The following is a 22,767-nucleotide window of genomic DNA, read 5'->3' as shown; positions in this document are numbered from 1 at the left end:
GGGTGAGAAGGCACTGGTAGCGATCATTCAGTCTCTGGTAGACGCAGGAGTGGTTGAAGAGGTGGTTAGCAACGTCTGCAACAGCCCAATCCTACCTAGAGTTAAGAAGCAAGGTGAAGGAGATGAGAAAGCGTACCGCTTCATCATCGACTTGCGAGAGATTAACAAAGTGGTTGTACCCCAATATCCTGTGGTATCTGATATCACCACCATTCTGACCCTCATCCCGTCCACTGCCACCACCTTTACTGTTATCGACCTTAAGAACGCGTTTTTCTCTATCCCCATCCATCCAGACAGCCGTTACCTCTTCGGCTTCACTCTAAAATCCCGCTCGTACCGATTCTGTAGAGCTCCCCAGGGGTACACTGAAAGTCCCAGCATTTACAGCCAGGCCCTCAAAAGACAGCTGGATGCCTTCCAGCTTCCAGAGGGAGTGGTGTTGATCCAATATGTCGATGATATCCTTTTGGCGGCCGACACCACCCCCCTTGCAACGACAGCCACCGTCCAACTCCTACACTTTCTTGCAGAAAATGGCCATAAAGTCTCCAAAAAGAAGTTACAGTTCTGTCAGCCACAGGTGACTTACCTAGGCCATCTTCTGTCCAAAGAAGGGAGGAAACTTACACCCGACCGAATCCAAACCATCCTAGATACCCCCATCCCGAAAACACAAAAGCAGGTCCGCTCTTTGGTTGGCCTAACATCTTTTTGCAGACAGTGGTTGCCTAATTACAGCCTCATTGTGAAACCATTACTTGCCCTACTGACCAAAGATGTCCCCTCCCCGCTTCCTTGGACCGCTGAGTGTCAAGCCTCCTTTAAGGAATTACGGGATGCTCTCTGTTCAGCGCCTGTCCTAGGAACTCCGGATTACTCCAAACCCTTTTCCCTCTTCACCCATGAAAGGGAGGGATGCGCATTGTCTGTCCTAACGCAATCAATTGGTCCTAAGCAGCGCCCTTGTGCCTACTTCTCCGCCACTCTTGATCCTGTAGCCAGAGCTTTGCCTGCCTGCCTTCGAGCAGTAGCCGCCGCTGCTGTCTCTATCCGTCAGAGCGAGGGAATCGTACTTTCCAACACTCTCACAGTGCTAGTACCCCATGCAGTTGACACCCTCTTGAACCAGACCAAAACCCAGCACCTGACTAGCGCACGGCTGACAGGGTATGAACTGACGCTACTTGCACCCCACATCACGCTAAAGAGATGCACGACTTTGAATCCTGCCACATTGTTACCCCTGCCTGAAAATGACCCCGGCATTCCCCCCATCCACGACTGTGTGACCCTCACGGATGAACAAACTAGGAGTAGGGTTGACCTCCGAGACACTGCTTTCCCTGACCCTGATGGAGAGCTATGGGTAGACGGCTCTTGCATCAAACTCCCAGATGGCACCACCTCAGCTGCCTATGCAGTAACGACAGCCCGAACAGTAGTTGAGACAGCTTGCATCACACAACGATCTGCCCAAGCAGCAGAGCTGATAGCCCTCACCCGAGCATGCACCATAGCCGCAGGGACCACCACGAATGTATATACGGACAGCCAGTATGCCTTCGGAGTGGTCCACCATTTTGGGCTCCTGTGGAGAGAGAGGGGATTCCTGACGTCCCACGGCACCCCGATCCTCCACGGAGATCTAGTCTCCGCTCTGATTGAAGCAGTTCTCCTCCCCAAACGATTAGCGGTGATTAAATGTCAGGCACACAAAAAGGTGACAGACTTAGTTGGACAAGGGAATGCACTGGCCGACATCACTGCACGAACCACAGCCGAGAATAGGACAGCGACACACATGTACGTGACCAGGTCACAAGCAGAAACATGGAGTGACACAAGGATAATGATCAGGGACATTCAATCGGCCAGCACCCCTCACGAGCTGACTAAGTGGGCAGGGGTGGGTTTGAAGGATGAGGAAGGCTGTTGGCGAACGAAGGATGCAAGCAAATGGATGCTGCCCGACTCATATCTGATTCCCATACTGACCATGGCTCACTCCCCCGCACACATAGGATCTGCACCCATGATTGAACTCATTTCCAAAGTCTGGCATAACGACAAAATCCCTGATTCAGCCAGACGCCTAGTTCGACAATGCCTTATCTGTCTGCAACACAACCCCGGGAAAGGAGCTGTAGTGCCCCGGGGAGGGTTTGGGACCCCCAATCACCCCTTTGAGGTCCTTCAGATGGATTATATCCAACTAGAGAGATGCCAAAACCTGAAGTATGTACTAGTCATCGTATGTGCCTTCAGCAAATGGGTAGAAGCCTATCCAACCCGTGACAACACTGCCATGACTACTGCCAAAGTACTACTGAAGGAATTCTTCCCTCGCTATGGCCTTTGCCGAATTTTATGGAGCGACAATGGCCCCCACTTCATAGCTGAGGTCATCCAACTAATCCTGAAGGGGTTGGGGGTGAAGCAACGATTCCATGCGGTCTTCCACCCCCAATCCGCTGGTCTAGTGGAACGCCACAATGCCACACTCAAGCTGAAACTGGCAAAAATAGTGGCCACCACTGGACTTAACTGGCCGGATGCCCTCCCACTGGCTTTGTTATCAATGCGCTCCACTCCCACCAAGCACCATTTGACCCCCTACGAGGTCGTGTTCGGGCGGCCAATGAATCTCTGGACTGCTCCCAAACCGACCTCCATTCATGACGTCCCAGACGTCCTACTATCTGATTATTTGTGCAAGTTAACTAAAACGTTGTCTGTCATTCATCAACAGGTGCAGCAGGCCATCCCCGATGCTTCCAGGGGCCCCGGTCACGACATCCAACCGGGAGATTTCGTATTGATACGAAATTTCCAGCGAACCAAGAGTCTGGAACCTCGGTGGACGGGCCCCTGGCAAGTGCTGATCACCACCCGAACGGCACTCCGAGTGGAGGGGAAGAAGCACTGGCTGCACGCGCATCATTGCCGGAAGGTCTCTGCAAACCTGGCCACGACAGAAAACGTCAGCACCCAAGAAGAGCTCCTGAGCAAAGACCGACCGATATTGGACTGTTATCCAGATACTGAGGCACTCGAACTTGCAAAATTCTCTGATCCTACTGTGCCATCCAGAGAAGGGTATTTCCTGCGTCGAAAGGAGGGAGTCTCGGCTAAGTAGGCCACGGACTAAGTTAAAATCTCAGAACGGTGACCTACACACAATCAAGGGTTGCCGGGAGAGAAGCTAAACGAAGTCTGTGGTTCTGCCCACTACCGAGCCCCTTGAAGGTGATGGAAGCGCCAAATAAGAAGATGATGGAAGCGCCAGATAAGAAGATGATGGAAACAACGGGAAATACCCAGTATAGAAATCCAAAGACTGACAACCTGCACAAATCAAAGACAATTGCACTCTTCATTGTTTTCCTCTTCTGCCTCCTCCTCATGACCTCCTTCTGGATTCTGGAGGAAAGCACACCGGCTCATGAGGCATTGCTACCCACTGCACAGCCAACACCCCTGAAAGAGCATCACCTAATCTCCCTGTCGCCTCAGCTCCGAGAAAGGCGCAGGGAATTCTGGAACAATTCCTTCGTGCAACTGTTGCACCAACATAACCTTGCTGCAAATGCTACGAACTGTTGGATCTGCGGGTTGCTCCCACATGCCACTGGACACTCCATCCCCTTCATCCCTTCACCCTTCTCAGTTCACGGCTCTTGCCTCGCCTGGTTGATCCTCATGCAAGAGAGCCACAGGGACAATGCCACCTCCAGCCGGACAGTGTCACACTTCTACTCTGGGTTCTGGCTGAACAAAACAGGAAAGACTCCAGCTGCCCTGTGTCCTGCGCTCGCAGGCACCACCTTCATCAAAGACATTCCAGCCAAAGAACGAGTCGAAGTACAGGTGCTCCACAATCCAGCCAGAACCACCTTCTCTCATCTGCAGAAACAAACTACCGCCACCCTGACTGTGGCTCTGTCCGTGATCAATGTCACTGGCCTCGTGTGCCTAGAAGGCCAGGGAACGCAGCTGGTGGGTTACAGCGCCTGCCGAGTCACCAGAACATTGGACTCAGCTGAACCCCCTTCTTTTGTTGCTTCTCCGAATATGTACTTTGTGTGTGGCACCAAGGCTTACACCTGGCTCCCGAGAGGATGGAAGGGCACCTGTTATATTGCCTTCGTTCTTCCACCCACATATGTAGCCCCTGCCAACCACCACCGGCAGAGGCGTGCAGACGACCTTGGACAAACCGACTCCACCGGAGCACAGTTCCTGGATGCAGCAAAGGGACTTGTTCCTCTGTGGGGTCCAATGGCAAACAGCCGTGCTATCCGACACCTGACCCAGGCCGTAGAAACAACGATCAACATCACGGCTGGCATCCTCGCTAACAACACTGCGGAACTTCAGGCGGTCCGCCTTGTGACCCTTCAAAATCGACTCGTCCTAGACGTAGTCCTAGCCGACCGAGGAGGAGCATGCCGCATCATCGGATCCAGCTGCTGCACCTACGTACCTGACAACTCGCCTTCAGTCTACAAAGCCATTGAACACCTCCACAGACTGTCCTCAGAGGTTCACCAAGAGCAGGAAGGATGGTCGCTTGGGAGCTGGTTTTGGGACACTTTGAAAAATTGGGGTTGGAAGTTGTTTTCCTTCGTGCTGATACCTGTTGTAATATTATGTGGGTGTTGCTTAGGTATCCAATGTCTGCCACCATTGTTCGGCCTTCTTTCTAGCTATATGTGCCCAAAGACTTTGGACTTCCGAAATGAGCACATGAGCCCCCTCTATGAAGTAGAACTACGTGGCCTTATGGGGATAAATCCGAACTGACAAGTTGGCGAGACATGTTAAAAGGGAGGACTGTGGAATTTTAGTTTGCGATCTGAACATCATCTGCGCCAGCTTGTCACCTATGCACTACGCGCACGGCAGCCATTCTAGATATCATGGTCTCCCTGTCCACGACCGATCGCCAGCGCGCCCCTCTGACCCAGCAAGCATCCTCCGCGCACCCTGGCTCCCCCTCCCTCCTCCTTACGAGCATGACCCATCTGCATGACCCTGTCCTTGGAAGTCATGCCAGCGCCTGACCAACACCTCCTCCCCTCCCATGAATGCCCCTCTGTTGAACAACCTCCCCCCTGCGCTGGATTGTCCACGCAGCATGAATACCACTCCATTGATGGCCCCTCACCCCGTGTCCGACTGTCCACACAGGTCCGAGGCCATTACCTAAGCCGAGAAGATATCATTTACTGCCCTTATTGTATGAGGTCGCTCTCCTTCAAAGGACCCTCTATTGATCCAGGCCTCCCCCCACCCCCTGTGACGTGATCAGGCGCACACATCCTAAGACTCGACGAAACACTCAGCTGCGTGATGACTCTCTCTCTTATCAGCAGGTTGAGGACCTCCATTGTGAAGGTATATGGGGGTGGGATTAACACGAGGATTGCGGGGATGACTTTTTTCTTGCCTTACACAGTTGTGATTGTAATAAAGGAAGGTCACATGCCATAAACCAGTGTATAAGAGGCCAGGCCTCCGAGAGGCTATTAGAGCACCTCGAGACGATACCTTGTTGTCTGATCTGATGTGTTCTGCTCCGTCGGAATAAACTTCTGTTTCCTGCCTTCTGGTCTCCGGCGCCTGCCTCATTGCTTGGTAATTTGAATGGTACAAGGGCGGTTAGCGCCGGGCAAATCTTGAGAAAGGTCCTAGCCCTACCTTTTTCTACACTCCCACCGCAGCACCCGAGGCACTGAGGACGTATGTGCTGTCTTGGAGATAGAGTCACTGCACCAGTGCATGCCGTGTTTGAGGTTGAGTCATTGAGCCAGCATATGTTGTGCTTAATGCGCTGTGTAGGCATGTGCTGTGCCCGAACTAAAAAAATCTCCAAGTGGGGTTTCCCTGCATTGCCAAGTGACACCCAAAAGCATTTTCCGAGCTTGCGCTGAAGGTTGAGGAGTGACGAGCAACGTGGCTCGATTTCTGAAAGAACCCTGAAGATGTCCCATGTTGCCGGGTCAACCACTGTGCAGGCTGAGGAGGAAGCCCAGCCCCTCCCCGCATACCCATTGCTCGAGGAGAAGTGCAGAAGGGTCAATGAGGCCATCATGAAGAACGCAGCTATGCCGCAGCCATGCACCTGGCCTAGGCACTGCCTGAAAACCCAAGGACCAAGGGCCATCGGGGGCACAGCCATTGAGTTGGGTTTGAGAAGAGACACACCTCTGCTCCCATAGCACGATCCAGGGCCCTTGACCAGTGAAATGAGAGGACCAGCCTCGGGAGCTGTGGGCCACTGTGAATGACTTGGGGTTTGCCTAGCAATCTTCATCAGTGTTGAACCCTGCACTCCATCTCCTAAGAGCAGGTCTCTGCCAGTTTTACCAGGCCCACCCATGGGCCATTGACATTTGTTCTGTTAATATTATGTATGTTTGATTGGTTGGTCTTGTCACAATTTAAATAATATATTACTCATTCTTCTAAACTGGTGTGGTGTTGCTTCTTTGGTGTTCTCATTGTGCTACTGTGCATTGGGTGTAAATACTTTACACATTGCCACGGGGATAAGCCTTTCTGATCTGCCAAGTTACCAAGGGGGTAAACAGGGGTTATCTATAGTGTGTACTCCCCTTATCCGAATAGAAGCAAGGGTCCCTACTTGGGCAAGCGGCATACCTTAGTCAACTAGAGACCACCAATTCTAACAAGGCTTTATAGAATATGTGTAATCACGCCACAGATCTTGCTGCCAATGGGATGCTAAGCGTAGATGTGAAAACCTCTTTGTTTCATGCAGAGGACAGGGAACACAATAGTTATATACTCTTAAAACAGTGAAGACATTTTCTCCGGAAGCAAGAATAATAACATGCCTAACAAAAATGGATGTGTCCTGTGACGAAACTGGTGCTTGTGTAAAGTGCTCTGATACCCGATGTCTCAGGTCTAGTTCGCGCTATCTAAAAGCCATGTCAGAGAAAAAAGCTTTACCAAAGCCAACCGGTCTTTTCAGTTGATGCCATTGCCTTAACCCCTCCCCTGCTGATGACGGAACCTCTCCGTCATCAGCTGTGGTGGCGCTGTGCTGATGACGGAGCGGTTCCGTCATGGCCTGCCCGACGCTCCTGCGTGGTGCGAATTCCACGCCTGCGCTGAGCGTTCTATTGAGCAGGCGGGCCATGACGGAACCGCTCCATCATAAGCACAGCGCAACCGACGCTGGTGACGGAGCGGTTCCGTCACCAGCATGCGCCCGCCGTATTTCCGCCCCAACCCCTTAGCACTGCGGCGGAATAGCCGCCGCAGTGAAGGGGTTAAAGCAAGGCGTAAAAAATTGAGCTGGCAGCATTGGCAATGCCAGTAGCAACAAGCGGCTAACTTGATACTGTATTTTCGGAACGTCAGCAAAACCACTGCTGTTGTGTGATGAAACTTGGCATGCTGCAATGTTGTGGCCATCTTGAAAGTATAGAAAATACAGTTTTAATATGCTATTGGCTTTATCAATGGCAGAAAAACCTTATAGTCATCTTCCATTGGGAAAGCAAGTCATTAGGAAAAGGAGAGGGGGCACAGGGAGTTGTTCGAATTTGTTTTAGAGAAAGAGCAGGAGATGGTGTTGGAGGAAACAGACACCAGACAGACAGAGACTGATACAGATGAGGGGAGAGCGAGGTGGGAAAGGGGAGAGAGAAAGCGAGCTAAGGAAACACTGACGTGTACCAAGACACGGTACTGGAGAAGGGTAAAAGTCAAAGTGAGTTTGGGTGAGGGATGTCAACAGAAAGAGGCGTAGTACGCTCTCAATGGTGTGAATGAGAAGAAGAAGCAGAAAGAGATTCCAATAAATTGCTAAAACACAAATGAAAGGTAATATAATAAAAAAAACTCCAACCCAAAGCAAGGATAAATGCGTTCTCTAGAGTTGGAATGAACACATGAATATGGGGAGAAGCTATTGAGTCAGAAGAAAGCATCCAGTCATGTGCAAGAAGATGGCCCAGAGCCCACTGTATGCAGTATTGTATACAATGCTGTTTGGAAGAGACAGCTGCTCCTGCCTGTAGCAAGACCACAATAAACATGTTGGAAGAAAGCATGTCGTTGGGAACAAGTGTAGTGATAAGTGTTCATCTGCTCATTTATTACTACAGGGCAGACATAAATTCCATGTTATTAACTTAGCACAACTTCTCGACTGAGAAAGTCGCTGCTTACTTCTTGCAAGATTCTATCTTGCAGTCACTGTACAGAACTTAAAAACTGACGGCCTAATTCACAAAGGTAAACAAACACCTGTGTGTAAGTTTACGACTGTTTGCTATTAACAAAGGTATTTTACGAGTAGCATCTTCACTTCTGTGGAGTCTCAAGACATAAAAAGATAGGACTGTCCTAACCTTTTATGTACGGAGACTCCACAGTCGTAAAGATGCTACTCGTAAAATCCCTTTGTTAAAGCAAACAATCGTAAACTACAGAAACGTGTGATTGTATCTTTGTGAGTCAGGCCCGGTATTATTGTAATTTTTTACTTCATGAATTTCACCGCTGTGACCTGATACTATATCTTTGTGCATCTTTTCTACACATAACAACACAAAATGGTGTAATTGATACATGCAAGTCCATTGAGAGGGATATGTTATTTATCACCCTCGATAGGTAATGGAGCAGCATTGAGGCCCACTCAATGCAATGTCCCTTTTGGGTCAATTCCCCTTCATACATCAAAACATACAATGTTTTGTTCAAATTATATGGTGCATCTGTAGTAATTCCATTTATTGACGCCTCTCCAGCCTATTTCTCCTCAGTGCCCAGTGAGGTGTTCCTTCCTGTGTTTAGGAGTGCCCTAAATCCCGATTGTCATAACATGACATATGTATTTGTAAAGCGCACAGGGGTACCTTGGCACTGAATAACAGATGTGCATTGTTACCCAACTCAATGGTACTCATTTTATCGACGTCAGAAAGGATGAAAGGCTGATCTTTGAATTGCAAGTAGTGTGCCATTATTCATGTTGATACAGTTCACACCTGTATGATGTACAGATGCTTGTAGAGTGCAGATCAGTCTACTGTAGGCCTTGTCAGTGTGGCCCGAGATCTTTTCTTCTGGGAAGTGATTCCAGAAATAGAATCTGAAAGGCATTACGTAGAGTTTTCTCAAGTCAGTTTACTGAGGCCTTTATATGTGCTTTTGCGATACAATAATAAATGTTTGAATGCATGCTCATTAATACACCTCTTGCAAATACAACGCGTTATTAGGCTTCATGTATTTTTACCGGTATGATATAAAAACATGTATTTGACTTATATATTATGATAAATCTACTTTGAGGATTTTGTACAAAGGCCCTCAGCGTTTTTGCATATCTAACATGATTACCGTATCCAAAATTGGTATTTTTAATGTCATGGAGACTTCAGAGCAGTTGTACATCTGCATGTTTGCCCGAGGCAAGTTCTGCATTTAGTTGAAAACTTGATAAATTGACTTTCGTGGGTTTCAGAGAGCTCTGAGGTGAACTAAATTTGTCTGCTTTTCTCCCTTCACTAGTGCAGCAGAAATAGATTCTCAGTCTAATAAGGTTTGACAAGACCGGGCACCGGAGGCAGGTGCCAAGGAGTCCAACTAGTGTGGAGCATTAGAGACGCAGTGGGCACCAGAGGATAAAAGCGTTACCATGGGAACAGAGTGAGAGGTGCTCCGTGGTGGCCGGTTAGGAGGCTTGTTTTCTTGTCTAAGACAGCGCCAAGCAGCTGCGCTCCTTCCACAGGTTTTCCACTTGAACAACAGAAGATGTATTTCCATGGATCATGAGCTAAGGAACGGATTTTCTTCCTGTGCGTCATATGTGATTTCTTTTTTATAGAAACGTGCAAAATAAGAATTAAGCAAGTGCGCTGCAAATGTAATATTTTAATATGACATTCGCAAAGTCCCATGCTGTATGTATTTGATGATATTCACATATTCAAATATTCACATATTCTTCATAAGGTGAATAGTTTCGATCCACCTAGCGATTTCTGTATGTTAGTCAAGCACAAATGACTTGATAATTCACGAAAAGTGACTTTGCACTAATAAATTGCCTTATTGACACTCTGTATTATCCCACATTGGTGCAATATTATAACTGAGTGTACCCCACTCAACGGGAAAAGAAATGCAGGCAAGACAAACATCCCCAATGCCCTCAATGGTCTCAAGGTATTTCAAAGGCATTATCACCTGCAGAACTACCATCATCGAAGTATCTAACAGAACCAACCCTGTTTGCATAGCTGTCAAGCAATGCATCATTCAACTCCCAGTTCCTCTATTTACTCAGTAAGTGGATAAGTACAATACCATCAATTGCTTCTTTACCCAAAACCTTAGTAAAAATTAGGTTCCAAATCACAATTTATACACCTCCCTTTCCCCGCAATTCGACACAAAGGTGTGCCGACATCAGCTTCTTTTCACACTGAACTCACCAACATCCCGAAGTTGCACAAGGATACCTCTTCAGAAGACGTCATTCCACCTGCATCCTTCATCAAATCTCTCCAAAGGAAGGCTCTGACGCTCCCACAATACTTCATCTACCTGTGCCTAGAAACCTTCCCTGAAGCTGTAAAGAAAGAACAGACCCTCCCCCGATGTACAATTTGACTCTGGACCCATTCAACTGTGCTAGCTTCTGCCCCAGCACAAAAAGTAATCAAGAAAGTAATCTCCATCCGACTATGTGAGCAGATCAACAACAAGAACCTTCTTCATGAGTACTGATCTGTCTTCAGACCAGGCTGCATCTCTCAAAGTGAGACATGTCTTCCTTGCACTCCTGCGTTTGGTTTTTGTACTAAAAGCTTCTACCAGTACAAATACCTATTTTGTTGCCACCAAGTATGGTTAATCGGTTGGATGCATCTGCGGCCTGGCCATGGTCCAAGGCATTGCTATAGAATAGAAAGGAATATTTATCAAACATTCATGCAATGCAGGGCAGCACGCTGCGCGTACATTAGAAAGCTTAAAAGCGCCATAACTAGTATCTTATGGCGCCCCTCAGCTATCTCCCTGCACGGGTGCTCTTGTGAATGCGTAGTGCCAATGCAGGCGCCCTTGCACCAATCTTTGGGTGGATTACAATGAATTGGAAATGTGGACCAGAGAGTACACCAGTGGCTCAGTAAAGCCTTCCCCTATTCACTGTGTTCCTTTTATGGACCTTTTGTATGTCTTTGAAGTGGAGGCATACTGGCCCACTTTGATCAAGTTCTGCTTCTATTTGGTAAATCAAATCTTACTGCTAGCATCCCTAGCACATGTTATAAATGCACATGTTTGTACCTGTGTGATACATGCACTGTGTGTTGAGTGAACCGAGTAATTGAGGCCTTAAGGGTGAATTTTAGAAGTGCCTGGCCTGTTCCTGTGCTCAAGATGGTGAGGGTGTGTTCCCAGACAGCGGAAGTGTATTAATATCATTCCCAAAAGTGGGAGGAGGAGACCCAAACAAGGAAGAGGTAAAAAAGGAGACATGGCTTTTTTAGAAATTCGATTATGTCCTTTTGTTGAGAGGAGATACTGATTGGTCTACCTGAGCACTGCTATTAGGTGAGGGAATTCCCCTGTCTCTTTCCTGATTATTGCCATTGTGGCTGTCGTGGATGGTGGATAGCTAGGTGCAGACAGGTCATACTACTTTGTCCTCTATAGTCCACACTCATGGCTGGAGACTACCCTTGTGTGAGGAGTTTCACACTGCACGAATCCTGTGTCTGGAGAACATGTTGGGAGAATAGATGAAAGAAAAAGTACCGCATAAAAGTGCAGACAGAAAATCAGCAACCCCTGCCTGCTTTAATTGTTTAAATGTGGAAGCAACTGAGCCACTTGTTATTCCACTACCAAATTCTCTTCAACCAATGAACGCAGTGAGCTGCAAAGAGACTAGAGGACTGATGTTCACTCAGAGCTGAGGTTTTCTTCTCAGCCAGTTTCTCCGATGTAAGGGATCCTCACTTGGAATCGGGCCTTGCAGGAAGAAGCTGAATCTCTACCGTGAGGTGCGTGAGAAAAGGATGGAGCCTGCCAACCATGAAGAGGTGTGACTGACCTGAGCACTAAGACCAGCCTGACCCCTGGTGCGGTGTGTGTCAACCAACTATGGCCCACCCACCTTTAAGAGAGACTCTGTGTGGACAGGTCCCAAGAAGCTTGGTGGAGTGCGTTGCCATCCAGAAATTTGTGTTGAGGTAGACTGTGGGGCAGCACTTCAATGGCTGTGCCTCCAGTGTGCTATTCCACTGCACATGTTACTCCAGCAGTGAATGAACCTACATATCTGTGACCTATGACCTTGGCAGCCTGCCTACTGCAACTTAGGAGTGACCAAGAAGTGGGTCCTTCTCTTGAATGAATCAACACCTGCCTTTGAGGATATCGGATGTCAGCTCCGGCTGATGTTCTGCAGCGGTCCTCCCCAGATCATGGGTTGAGACTCAAGCTGGCATGTCTTTCCCAGAAGCAAGAGTAACGTGTAACTCATGCTGTTGGACACTGGTCCTGCTAGAATCAGACACTGTGCTATTCACAGGGGGTTGAGACTATAAAACAAGAGATTTGCAAAAGTTGCTGAATGCTAAGAATTGAACTTAAGGGTAATGTGCACCTAAACCTTGATACTTGCCTGAGAGGCACTAAATTATGTGGAAAGGGGGGCCCTACCTAAATATTCAGGGAGGCAAAACACCCAAGAGAGAGCTGAGATTGGACACACTCAGCCGTGGGAGAGATAAAGAGGGAATAACTCCAAAGGAAGAAGGAGAGAGCAGAAGAGCACTAGTCAACAGAGAGTTCATCCGCCATTAAAGGAAGAGTTTTCCATCTCACACACATGCTTGAGCATAATTACATCGCTAAAACACCCTGAAAAACATTATGAAAGGAGCACAGCTCAAAAAGCCCATCAAAAATATTTGTGCAACATATATGAGATAGAGACAGGAAGCTACGCCCCTGGTTCCCTCAGAATCCATATGCAAGGTGTATTACATCATTTACATTACAAGATTAAGAAAATTAGAAACACTCTTTGTTTCCCATTGACTTTCTGGATGCCACTCTCACTGTGTTGCTTTTTTCAAAGAAAATTTCCAACAAGGTTCAGTCTCTGACAGTTAAGAAGGTTACATATTGTCATATTCTGTGGCTCTCTTCTGCATCCCAGCCCATCTAAAAAATAGATACTTCCATAGTCACCTGCTGTCATGTAGTTCCCGCTAATCCATAGGATCTGCACACTTGTTGGTCAACATAAACTTTGGTGATATGCCTAGAATGATTCCATGCACCCCGCAGGATATCTTGGCCTAGAGACCAGCTAGCTAACAGTGTCACCATAAGCCCCCCTAACCTGAAAAAGAAGCGAAAGGTTTCTGGCAATCAATAAACATAACAACTCTGATCCCTCAGTGATTTTGGTAACAGATCAGAACCTCTTGCTCAGTCAGGCATGCTCTTTTGTTCTCAGAGAAAATATGCAGAGAATTCACAATGGGACATTTCCAATATATTTATTGAACCAATGTTATACTTGTATAAAATACATGTGATGCGATAATCAGTTGACAGAAGCAGATGAAAGTGATTACAAAGACCAAAACAGTAAATAGTAGAGACAGTTTTACCATAGTGCTAGAACAGTGTATGTATCCAGGATAGTAATCAGGCATAAGCCTATGATGCAAACCCTTCTCTGTGTGTATCTAGAGTGTGTGTAGGTATAAAGCCAAGAATCCCCTCTAGAGATGATCCAACCCTATTATCTGGCGGGAGAAAATGTAGGACCCTGTCTTGGTTATGAACTATAATACCCTTTACGGAGAATGTCAGACCGCTGCGTGGTAAAGTCTCAGCATGCAGGGACCCTCGTTGTCAGCTGAAGAGCCTCCTCTTCTAATCCTATGAGATGCTGATTATGTTATGGATATGTAGAGAGCCCTGTTGCCCCGTGGATGAAGATAGAAGAACATTTGTACATTCATGCCTAAAGGCCTTGTACTCAGTGTTTGAGACATTGTGATAATGGTATGCAAAGCCAGATGTGTAAATAGAAGTAGTGTTGCGGGGAATCTGCTCATACACAGAACTGTGCACAGAGACCCAGGACATCAGTGAATTGTGGTGGACTAAAAAACTCACTTCAGTACCTCGAACCCCTAACCGACTAGCATCAGTGTCACATTAGCTCTTCGTCCTATAGCAATGGTACCAATGATTAGACAACCCAGAACATGCGACTTAGGTTACTCTCAGGCATGGTGGGAATCAATAACCCTCTTTCGGTATATTCTCATACCACTCCACAACATGGGTAAAAAAAGAGACACAAATACTTTTAAAATATTTATTTTAATGACATGCTCTAAGATGCAGTATTTTTGCGAGCATAAGCAGGCATATGATTAAAAATATTATGATCAGCATTGTTACAATTCCATAAAACACAAAAGGAGAAATCATATTATAATGATGGTGGAAACAGATACTATATTGTCCTGGATGCAACCCTCCCTAGCTAGGATCTATGTTTTATATAATATTAGAATGTCTCTTAGGCTTAAATAGGTGACCCCATACCTCCAGGATCAGCAGGAGTAAATCACACCAGGATCTGCAAAAGCTCTCTCTCTCTCTGGAAAGGGGTTTTCTTCCAAGTGTCTAAATCATGCAGGCAGTGTGATATTAAAGACGCCAGAATTTCAGATAGCTGCAGCTACGTGCATGTTCCAGAGCATGAGCCGATCAGCCAGAACAACACCTAACATTGTTCTGATAACCTTGGAGGCTTCAGCACTCACTGTGCAGACTAAGGTCGAGATGTAAGTCTAGGGACGTTGAAAACAAGCCATTCTCATGTGAAGCAATTTATGCAGCCTAATTTACAACAACAGTTACATTAGTGTTGTGTGCAAAAGCAGCAAAAAGGTAAAATGGTGTTTAAACTTCTAATAAGCCTATGCTAACATAGCAATGTGCGCAAGTAAAGCCCTGCCTTCACTACAGTAGTTTCAGGTAAATGAATCCAACATTGTAATGCACAAGAATGTGGGCAGTAATGGTATTGTGCAAAAGAAGACAATGTAAGAAATAAGCAGCTTTGCTACATGGGCCTAACCAGGGCACACAACACTCCCTGCACTGTCACAGTTGCTTCTTGTACTACAAAACACAATTCACTTCCTTTTAAGAGGTAAACATATTTCTAATTGTTGGGTAAACCTATCACCAGAAATACACTAAGGAAATACACAAATATTTGCCCACTCCCCTTTCCTCTAGTAATATAATGATTCTCACATCACCTTACGTTTTGTAGAAACGCCATTGTTGGTCCCCGTCCAATCAGGTGTACATCCTTGTCTTGGAATGGAGGCAATATTAGTTGTTGTGGTGGAAGACATCACAGTAAGTTGTGTCTGCTTTGAGAAATGCTTCTCCTTTAAATATTCCGCAAGTACAACACGGACACCGAATGTTTCCTGACACCGTTCTATACACTTCCGGACGCCACCACACAGACACAGAACGTCGAGAAAATATCGGTAAGACATTCTCTAACTGCCATCGTTTTCCCTTTACTACATGTCGTGCTATTCTTTGACCATCCCGCTAACACATTGTCTTTAAAACCCACAGAACCCTTCATAAAATCTATCTTCGAAGCTAGATGTTTTTCTAGCCTCAGGTTAGTGTATATTCATTCACGGGCTAGCACCCCAGGTGTCAAAAGCATGCGGAACACATTTGAGATACTGTGTTTTTTGACTAATCAAGTCACTATTTCACCATTTCACACGTTGAACTTTCATCCCGTTTTTTTGGGTAACGCTCAAAATATGTGAACCACACCAATGTACGTTTATGATATATGTTATACTACTGAATTGCATCTTACATTTGGCGTGATCTATCACCTCATGTTTGATTACGCACACCGGACGCTCCACTTCGAGCACTGCACAAACTGTAATGATGTGTATATGTTACATTGACATTTGGTACAGTACCACCAGAAATAACTAAAAGCCTTGTAAATCTGGATTAATTTGTAGGACTCAGTCCCTGAAGAAGGGCTTCAGCCCGAAATGCATTGGGCAAATAAATGTATATATTATGACAATTAATAATGTATTGAAGAAATACCAATGAATTGAATGAAAATAAACATCAATTGTTAACGAAAAAAACGAGTAAGAAAGAATTTTTCGAGTGCGCCAAAGGGACGTTACACGGGCCTCGTGTAACGCATATTTTGAATTCATATTAACCTTGGGCCCAGAAGGTTCACTTCGGCAGCACCAACCACATCAACAGAATCACAAAAAAACGCTTTTGAAATACATGAGTGCAACCACCACTAACCATTCGTTGGTCATCTACTTGGTAAATAGTAGACCACTTAAGTGACTCTTGGAGAGCCCTTTGTAATTCTTTACCCTTCAGGGCAGCTAGAATACTTCTCCGTTCTCCTAGTCCTAGAATGTTCTAATGAATTGCAGAAGATCTACTTTGTTCACATGGGACTAATCTATTGATGGCTATTCAAGAACAGTCTGTGTGTAAGACCCACTTTTCTTTGCTTCCCCATATTCTTTGAGCAGCTATTCATCAGTGCTTGTTGCAGGGCTGGCTGCTGTTCAGGGTCTCCCAGTGAGCTACAGGAAAAGGAGATTCTGTGTTTTTATTCGTCTTAGGAGAATGTGCAAGCGTGTTTATTTGTCAATGGCAAGCATTGCTTTAGCACAGACACTTTGTACAGGCTAGAATTACTAGCATAGGCCTTAAACCTTCCAAAGCACTCAGCTCTGAGGATGTGTCTTCACACAATGCAGTCACTGAGCTCTCCTTCGGCTGTCAAATACCTGCCAATGACATTTCCTCGAATGAAGGTCCATTAGATCAGCAGTATAAACCCTGCCTTTTAATTAGTGTTGTTTATTGTAGATACTAATTCTGTGCAAAATCCTTTCAATTCTCTCGAAGACACCTGCTGAAGCGTACGAAGCATTGCTAAAGCTCATTTTAAAACAGAATTCACTTAATCACATTTACACTGGATTTCCACCCCAGTGCTTTAGGGAAAAATACTATAAACTGCCTGCCCAGGAGGGTAGTAAACTGAGGCATATGTAGCATCTTGTTTTATGATGTGACTCTATCTTTGCTGCACTGGTCAGTCACGTTTTAAGAAAGAAATAATGAGTAGCCCATTCCATGTAAACTTTTAAATTAAACACAAGCAAATGAAATGCTAGGAGGCTACGAATTACACTGAGCCCTGTCTGCAACCCTACCCTGCCAGTTTCCATTTAGCTTACTAACTAGCTGTGCGCCATCTCATTTCTGTTGTGTCTAAAGCAATCTATGTGTCATTCCTGGTCCTCAACCCGCCTCCACCCCTCCCATGCACGTTTCATGCTCACTGCCAATTTACCTGCACATTATGTGCTGTGCGCCTAAACTTTATATTCCTAATCTGACCCTGCTGTAGTACAGTAATAGTAAAAAAAAAATTCAAGCCTTTTCAAAGGCTTGGAATTTTATTGAGTTGCTGCCTTTCTTTACTTTTTGCACTCATTTGAAGTTTAGGTAGATGTTTGGAAATTATTAGCATTAGACTATTTGCTTTTTTACAATTAGCATTGAAAAGCATTCAAAGTATAATGTTCATAAATAGTTAATTAATTTCGAAACACAGATAATGAAAATTGTGTTGAAACGTAGCCTTTTCATTTTCAAACAATCCGTAGGGGCTCCATATTCTCTTCAAAGTAATACTACAACATTTCTACTTCCTCCATAAAGCAATTTGCTAACCTAAAAAGTCAATCTTCACCCCTCCTAATTTTTGTATGGGGAGAGCCTCACATATGTAAGTTTAATACTTAGGGCACAATTCTGATGCGGTTTTTGAAAGCTTCCTGACCGCATGGGTTTGGAAATGGTTTCTGACCTAATTGGATCGGGAAAGTCCAACCAACCGAGTACAATGCATCCGGATGCTTCCAGATACGATTTGGTTAGACTCCCATTCTGACTGAATGCATAGACTCAGATTGAAGAAAGGGGGGGTGGGGAAAATCGGGCACCATGTGGCGGGAACCCCTTGGTGCCTGCCACACTGCATGGCTTGTAAATAGGGACCCATGGGTACCCCCACCGGCATGATAGGGATTTCTCCGAGTGCAGGGGGGGCACAATTGGCCCCCAAAGTCTGATTCCGACCGCAAATTCAAGTCGGACGGCACAATTCGAAAAAGCTGCCCAAATCCAGCATTGTTGAGATGAATGATTCTGCTCCGTAAGGCTCGGTCATTCCAAAAGATGTTGAGCTCGGATTGGGCTATTCCTAATGCCTAAATTGCATCATACCCGGCAGGTCGGAAACCTTTCAGAGTCAATCAGAAAGACACGTTCCCTATCCGATTTGGACGGAGCAAATGCCGTTAGGAAGCATTCCTAACAGCATCGGAACCAGGCCCTTAGTAGTAAATGTGGGAGGAAGAAAGGAGTGGGTGACACAAGGTTTATATTTAAATTAAATGCAAGGGATGTAGGGAGGAGTAATAAGGGGCTTGGGGAGGGCTAAAAATGGTTTATGAAGAGACAGACACCCACCAACACAATAGCAAGCCGGCTGCAATACACAAACTGCACTTCTAAAGTTACTACAACCAAAAAGGACACAAAGCAGAGTTAAATGTACTCCAGCTCAGACCTGGAGCAAGTCCAGTATCTTCTGCCACCCGAAACCCTACTTGAACAAATTCCAAACATGCAGAGATAAGTTCGGGTGGATGAGCCTTCTCCTGAATCGCTCCTATAGTGTGGAATGAGCTGACATGACACATAAGAGCCTCCTCCACACTTCTTGAATTCTGCAAGAAGCTGAAGACTTGGTGTGAGAAAATGGGTTTCTGATTCAGTGTGGTGTTAACCCTGCTCAAACAATAGTCACATAGATGGCAGACAAAGTGCATTCTCCCCCCGCCACACTGCATGCTTTACAAGGACCCAACCCCACATCAATTTCGGGAGTCGTACTTGATTTTCTGCAGTGTGCTGCTTGTTTATTAAAATTTAAGTTCTCTGGTCAATTACCTCATTGACCCACCAATCTCTTTATTTATTCGTACATATTCAAATACAGTATTTAGGAATAAACTTGCACTTATAATACAATATATACATTCACCGCCCATTCCACTGGGCCTTTTATTTGACTTCAGGGTTGCGCCAGCAGGCCACAATCCAGATCACCTGCCCCATACGTTAACCCCCTTCTGGTCAACAGAGCCGCAGGTGAGGAAAGCGCCCACTTGGGCAACCAGCGGCCTCTGGGGTAGGGCTGAAAAGCCAAGGCCACCAGCAGGTCGGCCCCAACTCTCCCGCCAGCCCAGAGTCCATACTGATTTAGCAAACCTGTTCAGAGTTAACTGTCTCTAGACAAGAAGTTCCCGTGGTATTCTTGTCCGGAACCCCGCTACTGCCCTAATCGAAACCTTATTAATAGGGATGGGTGGGTGGGTGTCTTCTCTTGGAGACGTCCGACTCCTGGATGATCAGCGGACAAAGAGGGGGCCTCTAGGCTGGTCGCGGGCTTTTAAGCCTCGCGCCCTACTAACACTTCCGGGGCGTACCTCGTCCTTTGTTCCCATTGGTCCTGACGCAACGCTCACTTCCGGGTCACGCAACCCGGAAGTGACCCGGCTCCGGGTCGGCCCTTTGGCTGCCACTAACGACGCCATTCCCCGATGGGGGTTGGCGCCTTCCATAGATGGCAGACAAAGTGCATTCTCCCCCCGCCACACTGCATGCTTTACAAGGACCCAACCCCACATCAAACTCGGGAGTCGTACTTGATTTTCTGCAGTGTGCTGCTTGTTTATTAAAATTTAAGTTCTCTGGTCAATTACCTCATTGACCCACCAATCTCTTTATTTATTCGTACATATTCAAATACAGTATTTAGGAATAAACTTGCACTTATAATACAATATATACATTCACCGCCCATTCCACTGGGCCTTTTATTTGACTTCAGGGTTGCGCTAGCAGGCCACAATCCAGATCACCTGCCCCATACGTTAACCCCCTTCTGGTCAACAGAGCCGCAGGTGAGGAAAGCGCCCACTTGGGAACCAGCGGCCTCTGGGGTAGGGCTGAAAAGCCAAGGCCACCAGCAGGTCGGCCCCAACTCTCCCGCCAGCCCAGAGTCCATACTGATTTAGCAAACCTGTTCAGAGTTAACTGTCTCTAGACAAGAAGTTCCCGTGGTATTCTTGTCCGGAACCCCGCCACAGGACGAGGAGCTTACTGGCGGACTCGACCCCCCCCCCCCTGCGCTCGAGAGCTTCGGAGACGGCTCCTAGGACTGTTTCTATAAATATCTCCATACCCGCCTCCGACAAGTGGACTCCGTCCTTTGCATATAACTCCGGCCTTTCTGCCTGAATTAATTTATGGCGAATCGCTTTAATACTCGATTGTTTCAGGATTTCCGCCACCGATTGGTTCAGTCTTTTGACAGATCTGTTTATTGCCTTCATGGGTGCGCCCCGAGCCCACACGAGTCTTGGGATGACTTCCGACCACAGTACTATAGCTTCTGGGAAAATGTTTTTGATTGCTGCTAGGGTAGAAAACAGGGATTCCTTCACTTCTCTCCTCCCGCCTGGAATCATGTCGTTGCCTCCGCAGTGCAACACGAATACGTCTGGCGAAGGCATGCCTTTTGCCAGAGCCGCTTTTACATCCCTCGGGACGTCCGCTAGGCGCTGCCCGCCTATTCCCACCCAATGATGGTCACAACCTCGCATCATGGTCACCCTGTCCATGAGTGTCTTTTCGAAGTGCGCCCCGGCCCTGCGAATGAAGGAGTGGCCGCACCAACAGATTTGGGTTCTCTTAGGGGAGGTACCTAAAGTAAATATGAAGAGTAAATGTGAAGAGATACAGGCAGTCGATTCTCACAAAAAGGAACGCAAGCGAAAGATACGTCAGACTAATTGCGGGCGGATATAACGTTCATAACAAGATGATTTCCAGCGACCCAACCTTTTGATTACCTGTTCGGGTAGGCCTAGGCCAGCAGCCGTTGTCGCTGCTCCAATTCTAAACGAATGTGATGTAAATTCGGCCGGATCCACTCCGATCCGTGCCAAGGCCATTTTTACTACCCGAGTGAACTGGAACCTGGTAAGGGGTAACCCATTCTCATGAATCAAGAGTCTATCATCAGTTCCCTGGGGCCTAACTTGGAGAAATACCCTCAGCAAATTGACCGGACAGAAGGGCTCACCCTCTACTCTACCCAGTTGTAACCAGGTACCTCTCCCCAGCGGATCCGTTTTCGATCTCCGCACCCTTAGCCGTAGGACACCTTTGGCCTCGATTATATCAGAGCACCTCAGACCCCCTTCCCTATCTGATTTAGACGCTGGGAGTAATTCTGAAATTCTCAGAGCCCCACAAAAGGCTAAGGTATAGGCCACCCGGAACAACTGTGTCTCATACTGGGAAAAACATACGAAAGGGAGAGCTCCTAAGATTTTTATCAGTTTTTCTACGTTTATCGGCCTCCTACAATCTTTCTCCCCGGGCGCTAGGCGCTCCCAACCTCTCATTGCTCTTCTAACTCTCTGGTCTTTAGTCGGATCAGACACCCCCCGTAGACCCGCATAAAATGCTAAAGCCGACAGCTGCCTTTTCATGAATGCTACCGACTTCGCTTGCTCTTTCTGCTGCACGATGAAGCCTAATACACTCTGGGGGGCAAAGATGTCCGCTACACCCACACCCCTCAGGTATGCCATATACGACTCCCATGACCTCTGATACATACTCATAGTCCTTGGAGCCAAGGATGCAGATATCAACTCGGGGGCTGTGGGGCACCAAACTTCCATAGCTCCGCTGGGAAGGCTGACATTGACGTCTCCGCCTGGGGCCAATGCTCCCGGAACTCTGTTAACTTAAAACGAGACAATGCATCAGCCGCTTTGTTTTCGACACCTGGAACATGTTTAGCAGTGAATTGGACATTATGGCTCAGGCATTGCAAAACCAATTCCTTCAACAACCTGAGTACCCAAGTACAGGTGGCCCTCTGGCTATTAATCACCATGACTACGGACATATTGTCTGACCAGAATACTATACTCTTGTTTGCCAGCAGATCTCCCCACAAGTGCAAAGCCACCACTATGGGGAAAAGTTCAAGGAAGGAAATGTTAGTAGTCAGGCCTCGCTCGATCCATTCATCTGGCCAGCACTGCATACACCATTTTTGACCGAATATAGCTCCGAAACCAATACTACCTGCAGCGTCGGTGAACAGCTCAAGATCCGTATTAGAAGAACAGGCTGCTCGCCACAATACCGTGCCATTGAAGTCCCTCAAAAAACTTCTCCAAATCATAAGATCCTCTCTAACTGTGGCTGAGAGCCTCACTCTGTGGTGTTTGGCCCGCAGTCCAGACATCGCCCTCGCTATACTCCTGGAGAAGGCCCTGCCCATAGGAATGACCCGCAGAGCAAAGTTTAGTTGACCCAAAAGAACTTGTAGCTGATGTAAGGTTACCTTCCTTGCCCCCAGGCAGCCATCAATAGCGGCCCTAAAGGCATCGACCTTGACTTTTGGCAGCCTGCACACTCCTGCTGTCGTATCAATCTCTATGCCCAGGAAGGTCAAACACGTGGTCGGGC

This window comes from Lissotriton vulgaris, chromosome 3_1 (genome assembly GCF_964263255.1).
Source record: "Lissotriton vulgaris chromosome 3_1, aLisVul1.2, whole genome shotgun sequence".
Classification (NCBI taxonomy): Eukaryota; Metazoa; Chordata; class Amphibia; order Caudata; family Salamandridae; genus Lissotriton; species Lissotriton vulgaris.
This window is presented reverse-complemented; position numbering follows the sequence as displayed.